This window comes from Ranitomeya variabilis, chromosome 4, assembly GCF_051348905.1.
Source record: "Ranitomeya variabilis isolate aRanVar5 chromosome 4, aRanVar5.hap1, whole genome shotgun sequence".
In the NCBI taxonomy this organism is placed as follows: Eukaryota; Metazoa; Chordata; class Amphibia; order Anura; family Dendrobatidae; genus Ranitomeya; species Ranitomeya variabilis.
In genome coordinates, this window is record NC_135235.1 from 158,041,582 (window position 1) to 158,059,780 (window position 18,199).

The following is an 18,199-nucleotide window of genomic DNA, read 5'->3' on the forward strand; positions in this document are numbered from 1 at the left end:
TTAAGTGGAAAACTGGCATTCTGATTTGCTACCGAAACACAGTTTTATCACAAACGATTAGCAGTAGCTAATTGACACTCCATATTTCAACACAATAGTAGAACTAACGATTTTTAAGTGGAAATCTGGCCTTCTGATTTGCTACTGAAACACTGTTTTAGCACAAACGATTTGGAGTAGCTAATTGGGCCTCATGGCTGCACTACTATAGTAGGCTTAATGATTTTTACGTGGAAATCTGGTGTTAGGATTCGCAGATCGCACTAAAGATAGATTATCATAAAGTGCGATCTCAACCAGGGGTCCACCATGCAGTGATGGAAAGCCGCAGCTAGTGAGCAATGGCAGAACACACAGCGAGTGAAAGCTAGCACGCAGTTACAAGTCATTCAGTGTATAGCACACAAGGCTGTTTCACTCGCACACAGCAACAGAATAGATGCTCTGCAATAGAGCTGTGTCACTCGCACACAATAGCAGAAAAGATGCTCTGCAGTAGAGGTGTGTCACTCGCACACAGTAACAGAGCAGGTATGGTGCTAAACACGGTCACTGTTAACCTCACAGTGGCAAGGGAACAGGTAGTGGACACAATCACAGCATGTGCACGCACACAACTCCTCTCCGGAAGTCTCGGAATTCTAAAGACTGTACGCCTGCCCTGATCACATATAGACAAGTCCACAATACCGTTATGCTCCACACACACATATGGTAGAAATGATTTTAGCGCATCGATGCACGCTCCAGGAAACCTTTTATATGTTCCTGTTCAAATCTAGTCAGACAGGACCTTGCTCATGGACCAATCCAGAACTGCCACATCACCTGAGCAGCTGAAGACCGACCACCAATGAGAGGTTACCACCCAACGAGCATGCTCAGTAGGGTGATTTTTGAACTTAGCCTCTGTAACACCTGTTCTCTGCTGCCTATTGCTAGTTACTATTGCTTTGGCTGGAGAGCCAGCAGTAACCAAGTGAACAGCATGAGTCTGGGCAAGACACTGAGATTGACGTCTTTGCTGAGCAGCTCCCACTCTGGCCAAAGCAGAATGGGAGACCGCAGAGGCAGAAAAGGCTTTGTATCTACCCCGTGCAGTGGGAGAATCCCGGCGCATAATATCTGGCCTTCTGATTTACTACTGAAACACTGTTTTAGCACAAATAATTTGGAGTAGCTAATAGGGCTGCACCATTAAAGTAAGACTAATGATTTTTATGTATAAATCTGTTCTTATGATTTGCTACTGAAACACAGTTTTAGCACAAATGATTTGTTGTAGTTATTTGGACCTCGTGGCTGCACCACTATATTAGGCCTAACAATTTTTAAGTGGAAAACTGGCCTTCTGAATTGCTACTGAAACACAGTTTTAGCATAAGCGATTTGGAGTAGCCAATGGGGTTTCCGGAGACTGCCACACAGTGTTTGCACAATCTACTTGGTTATCACACAAGACAAGTTCACTTTCAGCAGCAACAGCAGGAGAGACCTCTTTTCACTATGACACTGGTAAAACGGTGCCAGCAAAACAAGATATCCACTTTTTATACTGCCAGGACCATGTAACTTTGTCAACCAATCACAGAAGACCTTGTGCCATGATGTTATGGATGGTTTCTGCACCCTAATTGGTTGCCAGAGTCAACACACATAAAGTTAAGAGAAGAAACAGCGAGCGCAAATCCAAATGTGCTACATTCGAATTTGAGATTGGTGAACATTTTCCGAACACGTTCGCTAATCTCTAAATGAAACCTGCAATACAATGGTTACATATTCTGCATGTCAGGTGAGCATAGCAAGCATGAGCTAACATTATTTACTGACATCTTTGGTTCCCACAGATGTGGGGCAATTTTTCACTCAAGTTAGTGTACTTCTGTATGGCCAACAGTATGAAGAACCTCACACTGTTGGACTTGTTCCACATAGTTGTGGTGATTGAAATTTGGGGAGGATTATTCTGCAATCAACACATTTGATTCTGGATGAACAATTTGGGTGTCATACACTGCATCAATAATTTGTCATCCTCGTCTCTCTTCGTTCTGGCACTGCTCTGACATTTAGTGCTGCAATGTCTTAATCACAACAATTATTTTAGGTTTCTTCATGTTCTGGGGGTTAAAAACATTGTAGCTGACTCTCTTTCTTGCTCCCTATGGCAGAATCTTTGTAGATTGCAAACGTTGCTGATTTGGAGGGCCCTTCGTGCCCAGATACCTATAGGACCTGGTGGACTTCAGCTGATGACTTTTTTTAAGCAATTCGGTCACTCTGGCGACTTGGCAATGTCATGGTAAGGCAAATCAGGAGTTGTTGCTTTCAGCTGACAGTAGCAGTGAGTCTCAAGAATCCACTCATCTGAAGTGTACAGTTACATTTTTGCTAAAAATTAGAACTTCAGGGGTTTCAAGTTAGGTAGCTCAGTGCAAAGTATTTGGGGTAGAATTATATTTTAAACTAATAGAATAGCGATGTCACTAAGAGTTTTTTGATAAAGCAAGCACTAAATGTTTGGAGAAAGGAGCACATTTGCGAGGAGTGTCATCTGCCAATTTCATACAGGTTGCTGTGTGGCTGTATCAGCCAGATGTGATATCTGCTCTTAGGACTATAAGACTGCTTTGGTCATGGCTGCTTCAGCTTAGCATTCCTTAAAGCTCTGTGTATTGGTGAATTAGCCCCTCCTTCAAAAAGCTGACATGTTGTTATGTGGGGATTTCAGCATCAGCAATGGTTCAATAGTATTCGGATCTGCTGTTCTATGATAGACATCTAAGAACATGGCGCTTGGATCCCATTGCAGAAAGTTCAGGGTCCTGTTTGACCCGTTCGCTCAGTCACTATTTTTTTTTTGCAGTTAGACAAGAGGGAGCCTTTTTTTCTAACTCACTCAGATGGCTCTCACTTGACTCCAAAAAAATTATTTGCAATTTCTGTCCATTGTGTATTCTCATGGCTTCCTAAAACCCATTCACACCAATAATAAGACAACACACTTTAATTACTGGATAAAAATGTCCGTGCAGTTTATTTAGGGTTACATAAAATTCCTTAAAATTTTCCAATAAATAAATTCCTTATATCACAATCCAAAATTCAAAAATTTCCAATAAACCAATCCACTCATAAATGAGTGATTTCCCACAAGTAAACTACATGACAGTAAAATGAAATAAATAATTGGAGGGAGGGAGGGCTTTTCTTTTTCTTCTTGCACCGACTGAATGAGGAAAATCCAGTAAACAGGAGCTTATATATTTCAAAAAAGAGCAGCAAAAACCCCAGTAACCAATGAAAAAACGGTAAAAGAGGTGCCAAAAGAACCAGAAAAAACTGGTTATAACCACTTCTTTCAAAACTCATATGAAGATACCTTGACCTTTTATTGACCTTTCATTGTGAAACAGCCAAATAAATACGTATTCTTATGGTCTATGAGGCCATGAGACCCCCGCCATATTTATTTGTGTTTTATGAGGGGGGCTAACATGGCCCCATAAAACCCATTCACACCAATAATGAGACAACACACTTTAATTGCTGGATAAAAATGGCCGTGCAGTTTATTTAGGGTTACATAAAATTCCTTAAAATTTTCCAGTAAATAAATTCCTTATATCACAATCCAAAATTCCAAAATTTCAAATAAACCAATCCACTCATAAATGAGTGATTTTCCCACCAGGCAAAGACTCAGTGAGTCATGGCCCCCCAAACCACACAGCCATTTTTCAATAATAGCTTGCAAATCCAAATTAAAAAGATCGAGGCCAATATCAGATAAATGGACCATATCTGGCCTAAACAAACCTGGTAAAAAACCTTCTAAGTCCGAATGTCTGAAAGAAAACTAAGTAACCAGAGGTAAAAAAAATTTCCGTAGATCTATTAACCCTTTTGCGGATTTTATCTAAAAAGGAAAATTGATTTTGATGCCACAAAAGTCTGGGAATGATTCCGGAGAAAACAAAAAATGAATCAGGCATAAGTTGCCAACAAACAAATAACATCTGATCTCATGGATGCCAATAAATCTAGAGTCATGATCTTACCGAGATCATTCCCAGACAAGTGTAATATAACCAAATCGGGAAAAGGAAATTTGAGTAACCATCTCTTCGCTTCTAAAATTAGTCAGGACCACTTCATACCGTGACTGCCAAACCAAAAAACCTGGATATCAGAAGGATTAAAAGATAAATTCTCTGTGTAGGACTGTTGCCTGGCCCTCTTCTGGGCCCAGAAGATAAAAGAATGTCCAACAATCCAAATAACTAATGAACCTGAAAGAAAACCAATAATTAATAATCATATAAATTATGTCTTACATACAGCTTGAACCTTTTAGAATCCCATCTTCCCAATTCTTTTATTCCAGAATCCGGTAGTCCAGCCCTAGATGCTTCAGTGGCTGCTCCGATTCTGAATGAATGAGAGGTAATTTGAGGTGCTCCTTGCCCAAAAAACTCAAACATTTTTTTAGGATAAAATTAAATTGGAAAATGGTGACCAGAGTTGTGTCTCTATGAATGAATAATGGGCGCTGAACAATAGGCCATATCTAGACAAGTTAGCCACCTGGCAGATGACTGAATTGAATTAATTTTTAACCTGGATCCTCTACCCAGCTGATCTGTTTTAGATTTTCTTATGAATAGGAATATAAAAGAATCGTGGATCTGGATATCTGAGATCATAAGCCCGGAGGGCTCCGATTTTTTAGCAGAAACTACTTCGCTAATGCGAAGTGCTCCAAAAAAGGAAAGTGAAAAAACTGAGCTGAACAATATAGGTTCTTCAGAGTTTTTGCAAACATGAATAAGACCAGAGCATAGGACCTTTAGCAAATAAAGGGATATAGGGCTTCTCGAATCAGGTGTAAAATTGGTCTTCTTAAAGCCCTTTAAAAATTGCTTCACTGGAAAAAGGTTAGTCAATGCAGTTTTGCCAAAAAGTTTTAGAAAGAAGGAGACTCCTGCAAAACATTTTGCTATCGCCGAGTAAGATAAACCTTTATTGACCAAAGATTACACAAAATTTAACATTGAAACAGGACTAGAAACAGATGGGTCAAATCCATATAAATTACAAAAATTATTCCAGTTATGCCATGTGACCGAATAATCGGCCCATGATTGTTTTGATAACGAGTGCTCGATAAAATAAGGAATTAAATTGAAATTAAGTCCCAAAGTTAGAGAGGAAAGAGGGTCACTTCTGTATCCGCGTTGGGCACCTGTTGATATAAAAGAGACCACTGACGAGTGCGTAGGAATTCTGTTATAAAAACAAATTTGCTATTCCCCAAATTCGCTTTCAGCCAAATATTACATTTCAAGCATGTTAAAACTAGCTGTCTCAAAACTTTAGTGGCCCAAGTGTTTTTAGAAGATAAGTACCGCTTGGTTCGAAGAAAAAAGTAAAATTCTAGAGTTCTGCATCAATGGGCCCCATAATATAAGCCCAAGCACATGTCCCACAACATTACCCGTGCCCTCAACAATGCAGTTACTGGGAAAGTACACCTAACCACAGACACATGAGCAAGTGTTTGTGGCCAGGGACAGTACATCTCACTGGCGGCACACTAGGTTAACATAGTGGAAGCCGGGATCCAGTCAGACCTTGGGATGGAACACGTCCTCCCAAAGCCAAGGATTGTGGGCCCTACATCAATCAGGGTTGCTCCCACAGTCTACAGCTCCTTCACCTCCTCTTCCTCAGCCTCCATCTCTGAAATGAGCACATCAGTCCCAAGCTGGAAGCACTGCAGCACTGCCAAATCCAAGCGGCAACAGGCTGTGCTGAAGCTAATATGCTTAGGTGACAAACCGCACAATGCTGCAGAGTTGTGGACAGCTCTGAAAGAGCAGGCAGATCTGTGGCTGACACCGCTGAGCCTCCAGCCAGGTATGGCTGTGTGTAGCTATGGCAGGAACCTGGTAGCGGCTCTGAGGTGAGGCGAACTGACACACATACCATGCCTGGCCCATGCGCTTAACTTCGTTGCTTAATGGTTTCTAAAAAGCTGCCCGGAGCTGCCGGATCTGCTTGTGAAAGTACGCTGCCTGTGTGCCCATTTTAGAAAGTCAGTACAGCTTCAGCCGCCCTTGCCGTGCTTCAGCAGCGATTGCAGCTTTCGGCTCACCGACTCGTGTGTGATGTTCCCACACATTGGAACTCTACACTGCAGAAGTTGGAAAGGATTTGTGAGCATAAGAGGGCAGTTTTTGAATACCAGCATCAACAAAGCCATTGTTATTCAGGTCAAACTCCACACATAAGACCTTAGGAGTGGACATGGATGTCAGACATATGTAACATCCTCCAAAACTTTGAGGAGTCCACCAAGATGGTGAGCGGCGATAATGCCATAATTGGCTTCACTATCCCACTTCTCTGCATTCTGAAAAGTTCTCTGCTCACAATGAAAGAGGATGCATTGCAGGTGGAGCAGGAGGACATTGAGCAAGGAACCATACAGGGTGATTACATACAGCCCAATCTCATGTCATCCCAATGTGCATTGTTTGACAATGAGGAAGAGGAGGAAGAGGAAGAACAAAAGCTGCTTTCATGCGCTGTAGACGGTACTACAAGTACAACTGTCATACCGTCTGTTCAGCATGGATGGCCTGAGGACAGAGAGGGAGAGGAGGAGGAGGACACCTTGGTAAGTCATCTTGTTGGTGATGACATGTAAGGCTTGCCTGTTACCAGTCTGGCACACATGGCTGACTTTATGTTGTGCTTCCTTTCCTGTGACCCTCGTATTGTAAAAATTTGGGGTGACAATCTCTTCTTCCAGAGGCAGACAGGTGTACTAAAATGGTGCATTACCTGGGGGCCATTGTTGGAGAATTAGTAAAAAAATTCCTATCTCAAAATGCTGGCCACAGACATAAAAGTTCATTGGACAACCAAGGAGCACAGGTGAGAGAGACACAACTCCAATCCAGCAGAGGCAGGGGAACACTGGCAAAGTTCTGGGATAGTTTTCTCAGACCTTCCCATCGCCATGGCCCTGAGGCGCAGGATAATGTCACAAGGAATGGAATGTTTTCTAAGATGCTGAGGGAGTACCTTGCTGACCGTACCAACGTCCTCTGTAATTCCTCTGCACCTTTTAGTTATTGGGTATCCTAGTTGGACAAGTGGCATGAACTGGCTCTCTATGCCTTCGAGGTCCTGGCCTGTCCTGCTGCTAGCATTTTGTCAGTGTGGGTTTTTAGTGCCGCTGGTGGAATTATCACAGATAAGCGCATTCGCCTGTCAACGGAAAATGCAAACAGGCTGACTCTTATAAAAATGAACAAGGGCTGGATTGGGCCAGACTTTTCTACACCACCAAATGACAGCGATGCATAACCTCCAATACAGTGTCTCTTTGGGAGGTGTATTCCCATGCACCTCTTCACACCCACACATGGGTATACACTTCCTGATTTTATCTATTTGGTGTACTCCTCCTTGTCCTCATTCTCATCATCCACCACCACTAGAACACCAGGGTGAAAGTTTTCTATGCTGCTAGAGCCAGTCATTTTTTGGCAAGGGTGTCTATGATCCCCATAAACATTTTTTTAAATGTTTGTCAGCCCATGCACGTAGTGTATGAGCATTACAAGTATAAGAAACCTGTTCCTTTAAATTGGGCCCATTTTTTAATGATGCCTTCCTCCACGTCTCATCATCCACCGCCACTAGATCGCCAGGGTTAACGTGTTCCGTGCTGCTACAGTCACTCTAGTTCTATGCAAGGGTGTTTATGACACCCGTAAACAATTTTTTTTAAAAAAATTACCCCCATGGGGAAATGTTTGTCAGCCCATGCATGTAGTGTATGGGCATTACAAGTATAAGAAACCCGTTCCTTTAAATTGGGCCCATTTTTTAATAAAGCCTTCCTCCACGTCTCATCATCCACCACCACTAGATCACCAGGGTTAACCTGTTCCATGCTGTTACAGCCACTATAGTTTTTTGCAAGAGTGTTTATGATGCCCTTAATAAAAATATTTATAAAGTATGTTGTTGTGTACCCCCCAGGAGATAATGTTTGTCAGCCCATACACTTAGTGTATGGGCATTACAAGTCTGGGAGATTCGCTCCTTTGAAATGGGACAGTTTTTTTATGAGGCCCTTCTCCATGTATCTTCCAAGGGGGGATTGGGATGCGTGCAAATTTGGGTAAATGCGGAGCTTTCATTCAATGCATAAGGAAACAGAATGGCAGGACCAACTGAAGAATGTGAAGTGGGTTTTCCTGTGGCCATCCACTACCTGGGTTCAAATGCTTCTTGGGGTGCATATGACTTGGCAGCAGGGCAGGCCCTGCAGTCAATACATAAGAAAACAGTATGGGAGTACAAAATGAATAATGTGAAGTGGATTTTCCTGTGGCTATCTAGTATGTGATTTCAAAGGATTATTGAAGTGCATATGACTTGTTAGCAGGGCAGGTCTTGCACTCAATGCATAAGAAAACAGTATGGGAGTACAAAATGAATAATGTGAATTGGGTTTTCCTGTGGCCATCCAGTACCTGGATTCAAAGGATTGTTGTTGTGCATAGGACTTTGTAGCAGGGCAGGCCTTGCAGTCAATGCTTAAGAAAACAGTATGGGACTACAAAATGAATAATGGTTTTCCTGTGGCCATCCAGTATGTGGTTTCAAAGGCTTATTGGGGTGATTATGACTTGGTAGCAGGGCAGGCCTTGCAGTCAATGCATAAGAAAACAGTATGGGAGTACAAAATGAATAATGTGAAGTGGATTTTCCTGTGACCATCCAGTACCTGGGTTCAAAGGCTTATTGAGGTGCATATGACTTGATAGCAGGGCAGGCCTTAAATTCAATGCAACAATTTTCAGGATGTCCTCCTGTACCTCTCGTGAAAAGGGTATTGGGTGCATTGTAATTCTTGGCAGCCCAGCCACTCACTGCATAGGCAATAACAGCATAGGAGACCCACTGTTTAATAATTTTCCTTTAAGAATATTATTGCCGCCTGATGCCCTTCCAAAAATAGTCTTTGTGACTTTAAGAGTCCCTCCTTCATAAATTAAACAATATGGGTCTGCTTATGTGTCACACACCACATGGCCAGCTAGGGTTGTTAAATTTTACAATGACATTTTCCAGTGAATGCATTTGTGTTGGTTGAAAGCAATGTTAAAGTTGAAAAACGCATCAAAAATGCTGCGTGTGAACATAGCCCAAATGGTGGAGGAACATTTTGATCTGGGGTTAATTATTTTGCCTTATATACAAGTCATTACCCTGGAAAGGATGTACCTTAACATATTTCCCAGCAAAATCCATTTTGGTTTTGTTTTTGTATGTTTTTTGCTGCACCTGTAAAAATGACATGAAACTCTGACAACATTGTTTGCAGCTGTGACCCAGGAGTCAAAAATGCTACCAGGGGCGATCCCCATGATGTTCCCATGTCATTTGAGCAGTTCCATCATTTTCAGATTTTTACAGACCTTAAAAGGACCCCCGGGGGGATCGCTGTAAAAATGCTCGGGTCTCTGAACACTTACATTGGGCTCGTTGTTCTGTCCGAGTACACGAGTATTCCAAATTGCTTAACCCGAGCAACGAGAACCTGAGCATTTTAGTGCTTGCTCATCACTAATCACAAGGTATAACACAGCCAATCAGGAGGACTGTCATAGCTTGCATAAAAACCCAAACAGATAATGCAGCAGCCATTTTAGTGTGATTTTAGGATTGTGAAAGTTCCCAATTATGCAATGGAGATAGGAAGTAAAAGTACTAAAGCAGTGGACAACTACTCTAGGTTGCAAAGTGTTATTCAAATACAACAGTGGAAATGAGAGTAGTTGGAAATTATACAGAAATTCAATTGATAGGAAGAGAGTGAGATGGGATAGTGGGAGATCAGTGATATATTGTGTAGCTGATATTTGACCTGCTGCATTTGAGTCACCATTACACATGTTTTTTCCTTCACTCTTAATGTACTAAACAGCAGAAGCAAGACAGTATTGTAGTTTTATCAGAAAAAGTCTTTGTCAGCGTGAATGCATGTCACAATTGACTGTACTTATTTAGTTTATGCATTTCTTATGCAATTGTTTTGGTGGAGGGGGAATAATTGTTTTTTAAAAATACAAAGGCAAGTTCTCTAACATTTAAACTGTGGGTATACCTCACAGGTATAACTCACAAAGTGTGCATGTCACAAGCTATTTTTTTAGCACACATTAATTTTCCTAATTAAATTTTATACCCATACATGCCACACCAATTCAGTGCCAAGTTGAAGCTGATGGCATTTTTGATGTGTAGCTACCTGGCACTTCTTATTTTGCCATGTTTGGGAAAAAGGGTTGAACTTTTAAAAAAAATTAAAATAGAAAAAAATGTAGACATTTAACTGTGCATAAATTAAAATGTAAAGGTGGGCGCAAAAAATGGTTGTTACTAGGGGAGAAATGCAGCTGCAAAACAGGACAAAAACCACAAATTTGTCAAAACCTAAACACATAAAATACTATGTTGTTTGCGCTATCCATATCCTCTCCACCATATAGACGCAAAAGTTAATATATTTAATAAAATTGCCTCACAACAATAAACAAGTATCCGCCCTAATCTAACTGGATCAACAAATTAGTTATGACAGCGTATATATATATAAAATGTCCCCCAGGTTCTGGGTATGTGAACCAAATAGTCCAAATGCCGCAAAGTTTTTTGGCAGTCCGATTAGATAAAGTGCATAGTGCTAGCGATTACCTTCTCATAGGCGATATCATCAGTCTCAATTTAGAAGATGCGGTTCTAATCCACCTCCTGGTGTATGATTTGTGCAGTCCAAGATAAGAAAGGAGTTATCTTCAGAAGTGTACTCCCGGACGGCGACATACACCCCCCAGGCTTCCTTACCAGTGGTACGCGAGCAGGGTTAGCACACGATCAAGACCTGTAACGCAGCAGACGCCAAACAGGACCTTGCGTGACATAGGTTGTAACGTGACAAGCCGAAGTAAGGAGTGCTGTAAGGATCACTTCCTACGCATTTTGAAGATCATGGTTTTCTTTGTCAGGGATGGTCCATTACAGATCAGGGCTTTCTTATATACAGTCTATTGATATATTACAATAAAAAAACAATATATGAAGGTCAATTAGATAAACGCAAAAAGCTTAACTTCACTGTTTAACCCCTTCACCCCCAAGGGTGGTTTGCACGTTATGGACCGGGCCAATGTTTACAATTCTGACCACTGTCCCTTTATGAGGTTATAACTCTGGAACGCTTCAACGGATCCAGGTGATTCTGACACTGTTTTCTCGTGACATATTGTACTTCATGATAGTGGTAAAATTTCTTTGATATTACCTGCGTTTATTTGTGAAAAAAACGGAAATTTGGCGAAAATTTTGAAAATTTTGCAATTTTCCAACTTTGAATTTTTATGCAATTAAATCACAGTGATATGTCACACAAAATACTTAATAAGTAACATTTCCCACATCTCTACTTTACATCAGCACAATTTTGGAACCAAAATTTTTTTTTGTTAGGGAGTTAGGCTGGGTTCACATTGCGCTAGGTGTGTCCGTCTAACGGACTCGTTTTTAAGTAGTAAAAACGCAATGTAACGCACATACTAACACGCCCATAGACTTGCATTGTCTAACGCATCATGACGCATCCCTAAATTGGTATGCGTTTGTCACATAACGTTTTTTTTCTGACGGACCTTCAACGCGGCTTGCAGCGTTCTCGGGTCCGGTCAAGCTAACGCACTACTAACGGAAGCGTTCATTCTGCCATAGAAGGCTATGGCAAACGCAGTCAGACGCAAATCATGAAAAATTTCCAAATAGGACCACACGTTTTAATAGCGTTTGAGGGTGGTCACATGTGTCATGTGACAGGAAATGTGATTTCGGCTATTAAAGGAGGAATATACCACCCACACATTAGGACTACTGCACGTGACAGAGTGTTGCAATACCTCTCCTGAAATGTAAGTACATTTCTATATATATATCTCAGTATACATCATGGGAGTCTGTAAAATGTCCGTCGGATGTGTGTGTACTAAACATGTTGCTTTGTTGCACACAGATGTCGGATACAGATGTCAGCAGCAGCAGCAGCGTGTCTGCGATTTTTTCGTCACAGTCGGTAGGCTTGCACTTTAAAAAAACACTATAATGTTGTGTGAAACTCCATTGTATTGAGCTAGGCATAACAATCCTGTTTATTGTTTTATTGTGAATAGGAGTCTTCTGAGCCCGAGGCTGCTAGACCACCCCCCAAAAAACATGCTAAAAACACAAAGGTACATAGCACACATGTTGAATTTTTCAGGCATAAATTTATTGATCCAATGAATGTTAACATAATTTAATGTTAAAATATTTTTTTTTTACATTTTACATACACAATAGGTGGTGCAACACAGAGGACACAAAAGAAAGAAGGTCCCTAGCCGTCTGTCGTCGCCACAACTGCCAGTGGTAAATATCAAATTAGAAATATTCTATCCAATATTTATCAACAATCTATCTATTCAATTTCTATCTACTATACCTATAAAATATCAACTATCTATCGCTCCATCTATTTGTCAATCAATATCTATGTATATATCTATATCCATGTATCTATCTATTTATCTATCTATTTATCTATCTATCAATATCTATGTATCTATCTATATATATCTATGTATCTATCTATATCTATGTATCTATCTATATCTATCTATGTATCTATCTATAAATATGTATCTATCTATATCTATGTATCTATCTATCTATATCTATGTATCTATCTATATATATATATGTATCTATCTATATCTATGTATCTATCTATATCTATGTATGTATCTATCTATAAATATGTATCTATCTTTATCTATGTATCTATCTATCTATATCTATGTATCTATCTATATCTATGTATCTATCTATATCTATGTATCTATCTATATCTATCTATGTATCTATCTATAAATATGTATCTATCTATATCTATGTATCTATCTATATCTATGTATCTATCTATATCTATGTATCTATCTATATCTATGTATCTATCTATATCTATGTATCTATATATCTATCTATATCTATCTATATCTATGTATCTATCTATATCTATGTATCTATCTATATCTATGTATCTATATATCTATCTATATCTATCTATATCTATGTATCTATCTATTGCTATATCTATGTATCTATCTATCTCTGTATATATGAATATGGCCATCCAGTGAAATTGAAACTATCAACCTAACTTTTTGTGTTTACCTAGTCCAAGTCAGCGGCCAAAAAAAAAAGGATTGTCGTTGACGAAGAGCCATTGACTATCCACAACGAGACACTGATCAACCTTGTGGAAGCCAACCCCTCCATATGGGACCAAAGCGACAGCTCCCACCATGACATCGTGAAGAACCGGAAGTTGTGGGATCAAATAATCTGTCACTTTGATCCCCGATACATGGAGAAGTCTACAACCTCAAAGAAAAAAATTGGTAAATATTGGTGACGAAACATCGGAAAATGTAAACAAAAAAAAAAAATCTATCCTATCAACCTATCCACTTGTTGTCTATCTCTCAATTATGAACTATCTGTACACTATCTATCTATACACTATTTCTAAAAACTATTTCTTAACTATCTATCTACTATTTATATATCAACTATCCTAGCAAACTATGAAAAATGTTTCCTATATCTTAAAACTATCTGTCTACTATTTTTATGTATATTTTTTTTTTTAAATTTAAAGCCGATGCTGTCCATACCCGTTGGAAGTCCATCCGCGATCGCTTTGTCCGTGACTACCGGAACAATCACAATGCTCAAAGCGGATCCAGTGGTAAACGGGTGACCCCGTATGTGCATTACGACCAACTGCTCTTTCTTCAAAAAACATTGTCTCAGCGCTCGTAAGTACAAATACGTCTGTGTGCGAGACACAATTGTTTAAAGGAAACTAATTTACTTTATTTATATTATTTTTTTTTTTGGGTTACAGCACGATATGCAGTACCGCTGCTCCTAGACCGACAGAGGAACTGGAGCCTTCTCCAGTGGAACCAACGCAACCTGAAGATGTGTCTGGCATCAGTGAGCCACGATCTGCGGACAGAAGCACTGTTGCTGCAGGTGTGAGTGCCCGGTTGCAATCACAGCGTGGACGCAAGCGAGCAACACAAAAAGATGAAGCTGATGCAATTATCGTGGATGGACTCCAACGGGTAGAGGACATGTGTCGCGGTGAGCTGAAAGACCTGAGGCGAGAAATTACCGAGCTGCAAGCACGCGAGTCTGTATACTCTGCTAATGAGTGGAAGCTACTTTTCTTATCCTATGTGCCTGTAGCACAAAATATCCCGGCACATTGCTTTTTGGAAGTGCATCTGAACAGCAAGGTGGATTGCTGTTGAGGGGAGATAGAGAGAAAAAAAAAATCTATAAATCTTTAGCACAGCGAGTGTGAGCGAGCTGAGTGTGACCTGAGCGTAAGTGTGAACGGCGGTAAGTGTGTGACTTGTGATTCAGTGAGGAGGTATTTGGAAGGCCTTTAACAAATACCTGTGTGAATTTGTGTGAGTTGCTGAATTGGGAGTAGCTATATTCATAAGGAGTTAACTTAGGGTGGGGGCTCATAATTAAGGGGATATAAGAGGCAGCTGTTTGGGGCTCAAGTCCTTTTTGGAAGTGCATCTGAACAGCAAGGTGGATTGCTGTTGAGGGGAGATAGAGAGAAAAAAAAAAATCTATAAATCATCAGCACAGCGAGTGTGAGCGAGCTGAGTGTGACCTGAGCGTAAGTGTAAACGGCGGTAAGTGTGTGACTTGTGATTCAGTGACTTTGGAATCAGGGAGTTTCCAAGGGAGGAATTGCTTCTGTTTTTTTTTTTTTTTTTAATTAATACTTTGCATTTATATTTAATTAACGTTTCTGTGTGGTGCAATCCCCATTAGGAAATGTGCTCCACAATTGTTAATGCCATCCAGTGCACATCTTGCCACATGTATGCAGTCCTTGATCAGCCGGTCGAGGGTGCATACTGCTGTGCGAGATGTGAGCACGTTGTGCATTTGGAAACCCAGATACTGGATCTAAATGTGCAGCTGGCAACACTGAGATCCATAGACAATATGGAGAGGAGTCTTCTGCTCACAGAGCAGACGCTCAATGGGATAGATGAGGAGGGGGATGGTAGGATGGAGCTGCAGGACAGTGTGGCAGTTAGCTGGGTGACAGATAGAAGGCGGGGTAGAGGGAAGAGTGCCAGGGAGGCTAGTCCTGATCTGGCACACCCCAATAAGTTTGCCAAGTTGGCAGATGAGGGGGGTGCCAGTACAGGGGTAGCACTGCTGCAGCCAGGCATGTCCTCTGAAAGCCGGAGGAGTGACTGCTCCAGTAAGGAGGGAAATAGGAGAGCAGGGCAGGCCAGACAGGTGCTGGTAGTGGGGGACTCAATTATTAGGGGAACAGATAGGGCAATCTGTCACAAAGACAGGGATCGTCGGACGGTGTGCTGCCTACCTGGCGCTCGAGTCCGACACATCGCTGATCGGGTGGACAGATTACTGGGAGGGGCTGGTGAGGACCCAGCGGTCATGGTGCACATTGGCACAAATGACAAAGTTAGAGGTAGGTGGAAGGTCCTTAAAGATGATTTCAGGGAATTAGGCTGCAAGCTGAAAGCAAGGACCTCCAACGTGGTATTTTCCGAAATACTGCCTGTACCACGTGCCACGCCAGAGAGGCAACGGGAGATTAGGGAGGTTAATAAGTGGCTCAAGAATTGGTGTAGGAAGGAGGGGTTTGGGTTCCTGCAGAACTGGGCCGACTTCTCAGTTGGCTACAGGCTCTACGCTAGGGACGGGCTGCACCTCAATGGGGAAGGGGCAGCTGTGCTGGGGGAGAAAATGGTTAGAAGGTTGGAGGAGTGTTTAAACTAGGGATTGGGGGGAGGGTATTCATTTTATAGGAGGGGAAGATAGTGCAGATAGAGACCTGGGCACAAATAAGGAAGTTGGGGGTGGCGGTGGCATGGGGGGTGGGGTTAGAACAGTTAGTAATTTAAGAAAGAATAGAGGTACAGAGAGTAACATCAAGTGCATGTATACTAATGCCAGAAGCCTCGCCAACAAAATGGATGAATTAGAACTAATGTTGATGGAGCATAATTATGACATGGTGGGGATATCTGAGACGTGGCTGGATGAGAGCCATGACTGGGCTGTTAACTTGCAGGGCTATAGCCTGTTCAGAAATGACCGGACAGATAAGCGAGGGGGAGGGGTGTGTCTATATGTAAAATCTTCCTTAAAACCCATCCTGCGTGATAATATAGGTGAATTTAATGAAAATGTAGAGTCCCTGTGGGTGGAGATAAGGGGAGGGGGAAAAAATAATAAATTACTGATAGGGATTTGTTATAAATCTCCAAAAATAATGGAAGCAATGGAGAATAGCCTCATAAAGCAAATAGATGAAGCTGCGACTCAAGGAGAAGTCATTATTATGGGGGACTTCAACTACCCTGAAATAGATTGGGGAACAGAAACCTGCAGTTCCAGCAAAGGTAATCGTTTTTTGACAACTATGAGAAACAATTACCTTTCACAACTGGTTCAGGACCCAACAAGGAGGGGGGCACTGCTAGACCTAATATTAACCAACAGGCCAGACCGCATATCAAATTTAAGGGTTGGGGGTCACTTGGGGAATAGTGATCACAAAATAATAAGTTTTCATGTAACCTTTAATAAGATGGGTAGTAGAGGGGTGACAAGGACACTAAACTTCAGGAGGGCAAATTTCCAACGGATGAGAGAGGATCTTGGTGCAATTAACTGGGACGATATCCTGAGACACAAAAATACACAAAGAAAATGGGAGACGTTTATTAGCATCCTGGATAGGACCTGTGCACAGTATATACCGTATGGGAATAAACATACTAGAAATAGGAGGAAACCAATATGGCTAAATAGAGCTGTAAGGGGCGCAATAAGGGACAAAAAGAAAGCATTTAGAGAATTAAAGGAAGTAGGTAGTGAGGAGGCATTAAATAAATACAGAAAATTAAATAAATTCTGTAAAAAGCAAATCAAGGCAGCACAGATTGAGACAGAGAGACTCATTGCCAGAGAGAGTAAAGATAATCCCAAAATATTCTTTAACTATATAAATAGTAAGAAACTAAAAAATGACAGTGTTGGCCCCCTTAAAAATAGTCTGGGTGAAATGGTGGATGAGGATGAGGAAAAAGCCAATATGCTAAATGACTTTTTTTCATCAGTATTTACAAAAGAAAATCCCATGGCAAACAAAATGACTAGTGATAAAAATTCCCCATTAAATGTCACCTGCTTAACCCAGCAGGAAGTACAGCGGCGTCTAAAAATAACTAAAATTGACAAATCTCCGGGCCCGGATGGGATACACCCCCGAGTACTGCAGGAACTAAGTACAGTCATTGATAGACCATTATTTTTAATCTTTAAAGACTCCATAATAACAGAGTCTGTACCACAGGACTGACGTATAGCAAATGTGGTGCCAATATTCAAAAAAGGGGCAAAAACTGAACTCGGTAATTATAGGCCAGTAAGCTTAACCTCTACTGTGGGTAAAATCCTGGAGGGCATTCTAAGGGATACTATACTGGAGTATCTGAAGAGGAATAACCTTATGACCCAGTATCAGCACGGGTTTACTAGGGACCGTTCATGTCAGACTAATTTGATCAGCTTCTATGAAGAGGTAAGTTCCGGACTGGACCAAGGGAACCCAGTGGACGTAGTGTATATGGACTTTTCCAAAGCTTTTGATACAGTGCCACACAAAAGGTTGTTACATAAAATGAGAGTAATGGGGATAGGGGAAAATATGTGTAAGTGGGTTGAGAGCTGGCTCAGGGATAGGAAACAAAGGGTGGTTATTAATGGAGCACACTCGGACTGGGTTGCGGTTAGCAGTGGGGTACCTGTTATGGTTCTCAATGGCAAGAGAACATAGCCCAGCATACATAGGAACTAGCTCTTGGAAGGATGGAAACTTAAACTGACCATGAACTAAACCTGCCGCACAACTAACAGTAGCCGGGTAGCGTAGCCTGCGTTTTATCCCTAGACGCCCAGCGCCGGCCGG

The 18,199-nt window shown here is 41.2% G+C and overlaps 1 long non-coding RNA gene across 1 annotated transcript; it reads left to right on the plus strand.

Moving 5' to 3' along the window:
- The first annotated feature begins 12,479 nt into the window (after window positions 1–12,479).
- On the plus strand, window positions 12,480–13,433 carry LOC143768553 (uncharacterized). Its single transcript, XR_013213938.1, has 2 exons — window positions 12,480–12,522; window positions 13,331–13,433. It is a non-coding gene; the product is annotated as an uncharacterized LOC143768553 (long non-coding RNA).
- The last annotated feature ends 4,766 nt before the right edge of the window (window positions 13,434–18,199 follow it).